This window comes from Cotesia typhae, unplaced genomic scaffold (genome assembly GCF_013202065.1).
Source record: "Cotesia typhae breed Kobodo isofemale line unplaced genomic scaffold, CoteBio_Ctyphae contig_123, whole genome shotgun sequence".
Taxonomy (NCBI): Eukaryota; Metazoa; Arthropoda; class Insecta; order Hymenoptera; family Braconidae; genus Cotesia; species Cotesia typhae.
In genome coordinates this window covers 1,535,458-1,538,768 of record NW_027423715.1, presented here as the reverse complement: position 1 = coordinate 1,538,768, position 3,311 = coordinate 1,535,458, and positions in this window count along the sequence as shown.

The following is a 3,311-nucleotide window of genomic DNA, read 5'->3' as shown; positions in this document are numbered from 1 at the left end:
CTTAATACCCGTTACCAAGGATCACCTCCGCTGAAACATGACTCGCCACTCGAATGTCCTGGCAAGGACTCTGGATAAAAAACCACCATTTTAAACACACCATGACAATCACTGGAACAGTAAGTTTTAATAAATAATAATTTAAATTAATTTATCAAAACAAAAAAATAATTTTTGCCTCCAGTGTAATAATGGTCACTCACAAAACAATTCCCGACACAAACAACAGAATCCTGTGTGTGACCTCTTGAAGAAACGTTGAGCACAAGTGACAGGTAGTTTAAAAAAATATCAGCACTGTGTCAAATAAATAGAATAAATTTTTTTAGCAGAGAAGACTAACACTGTAATGTAAGGTAGAGAGTAATAGACAGGAAAGCCGATGGAATCCCGCGGTTACGGGATCCGGACATACGACACGATGGCCCGGCCACTGCGCCGACACTGAGGACTGAGGGTTCGCCGCAGCCTCGGCCTCCTGGTGGTGCTGCTGCTGCTGCTAGTGCTGGTACTCTTCCCCACTCAGCTCTCTATCTCGTTCTCTGTCTTGTTCTCTCTTTTTCTGGCTTGCTCCTCTCCTCACTCATCCACCTCGCGGATGGAATATATATCTGGATCCTTGGCATCCCCTCAGTCCTCAGTCCTCAGCCCTCAACCCTCAACCCTCAGCCGCCCCTCTAGCTCCCTCCTCTGCTCCCTTACTTAACTTACGAGGTCCTTCTCTCTTGCGCGAGTATCAACCAGATAGGTGTAGCACACAACTCGAACTCGCTCATTTCACCACCCCCAATAACTCTCTTGCCGTCCTGCTCGATCGCACAGCGCTGTACAACCACCCAGAGTATCCCTTCTTTGGGATTTTTACTCACCCAGCCCCGACTGGCGGCCCTGAAGCTGTTGCCCCTCGCCGCCTCCGCGATCCACCACCTCCTCCTCTTCTTTACCCAGTAGGGGCTTACGTCTCGCGCTTTTATCCATCTCTCGACATTTTTCCGGCTTGGCATCTGCCTCAGTTGCTATTGCCTACTCTTTTCACCCTTTTCTTTCTGCACTATACCCAATTCCGCGAGCACCGCTACACCAGACCAAGACCAACTCGAGCTTTGTACTACTAAACGATCCATCTCCACATCTTGCATTACTATTTCTATTTTATTTTATTCCGAGCTTTTTATTAGATCCTCTCTTGGTTTATTTCGCCACCAATCCCACGGACATTGATATCTTTGTCATCTGTATGTAATAAGGTATTAAATCTTTCAACTACGTCCAGGTTATTTTCTATTACATCTTTCTTACTTTTATTATTATAGTCTTCTTTGGTTTTTTCTTTTTTATTTTATTTTATTTTATTTTATTTTATTTTATTTTATTGGGCGCAATACCGCCCCGTGTGTTTTTAGTTATTATCCCAGATGAGTTATTATACTCAAGTGGTGATAAGTTAATAACAGCCCACGAATTAACCTGGGAAATTAGTATTTCTTAGCTCGTAAAAAATTTCTGTTGTTATCAATTTTTTTTTTCTTCTTTTAGAATATTAAAAAAGTATTGAATATCTTCAAGAGTAGTTTGATTTTTTTTTTTTTCCCATAAAATTTGTAACAAAAAAAAATTATTTCAAGTTCTTTTTTTTTTTTTAAATAAAATAATTTGATAATTATTTACAAGTGGGGTGAAGATGCTAGTCCATGATAAAATTTTTTTTTTTTTGTTCAAATTGATCAAGACAAAAAAGCTATCGAAATCTTTATTTTTTTCTTTCACTACATTTTTTATCATAAATGCGCTGTAAAAATGAGCAGAATAAAAAAAAATTGAAAATGTTAATTTTTCACCTAGTTATAGCCTAAAATGAAGTTGACCCCACTTGTAAATAATTACCGTCATTTTTTAGAGCCACTTTATTATTTTATTTTCTTCTTAAAAAAAAAAAAAATAACGTACCTGATTTTATGGAATTTCTGTTGAAATTATAGAAAGTGTCAAAGATAAATTTTTACACTCAAAAATCTAAATAAAATTTTTTTTAATTGTTAAAAAATATTTATTGAATCATCTAATTAAAAAAAAAATCATTTATTGTCTGCTAATTAAACTTATTGAATATTTAAATTGTTTTTATCAGTTTACTTTTCAGAATAATTTATAAAATTATTTCAAATATTTTTTTCTTATAAATAGAATAATTTTAATAAAAAAAAAAAAAAAATTCTCAATACTTACTATTTTAATATAGTAAAATTTTTCAATTTTCTCAATTGAAATAAAATTTAAAAAATGATACCAAAAAAAAAAAAGTAATAAAATTAAAGAAAGTATAAAGAAATATACAGTTAAAATAAAGTCAATACTTTTACGAGTCTCGGCGTAGATCCTTTCATTGCGGCGTAAGAGTTAGAATTTAAAAAGAGCTTGAAAAGTTCACGGTCGTGATATATGCAAAGTAGATCCTCGTCAGGGTTTCGCCTGACCTGTTCTTAAATTTTGATCTTTATCATCTAGGAGTAAACCTATTTCTTTTTCGTAATCCATTCTGGAATATAAAGTAACATTAATTCGTGCATACATTTATATTTACAAAAATACATTTAATTTATTTGATATCTTAGCGATTAATCGGGCGTTTTTATCTAGAAGGATAACTTATGACGTATCCTTGACTAACTGTGCACCTTTTACAACAATTGATATTTGCAATAGTATTATTTGTAATGCAGGAGCCATCAACATCAACATCAACATCGCCGGGTCAAGGCGTAGCACACAATACCGTCTTACTTATATTAATAAACTTCCAAGGCTCAAATAACCGGCGTGTGTGTTGAGTAAATGTAAATTCACACGTCTAGCAAAGAGGTGACCTGGACTAAAGAAAATCAGATCCCTGGGTGATGTTGTACTGGTACCCTGGGACCAGTAATGGGCAATTGCGTGTCGGGCGGTTGTTTCTGCCTACGGCATAACATGTTAAGTCTGTCTGACTTTCTGGGATCGTTCTACTTGCACGAAACCTCCCAAACACCAACTAAACATTCAAATAATAAATTAAACTCTTTGTATAATAGCTTTAATTTATCTAGCTACTGCTCTACTCTAGTAAAACGTTCTTTCCTACTTCAAATTTACTTTATAAATAATTTTTTATTTTTACAGCTTATAATAATGTACAGAGTAAATAAACAGAAGGAGGAATTTAAAATAACAAAAAAAAAAAAAAAAAAAAAAAAAGATAAATAAGTACTACGTAGTTTTTATTATTTTTTAAATGCAATTCGCTCTTTATTCAAACACACACAATAACTTTTGTT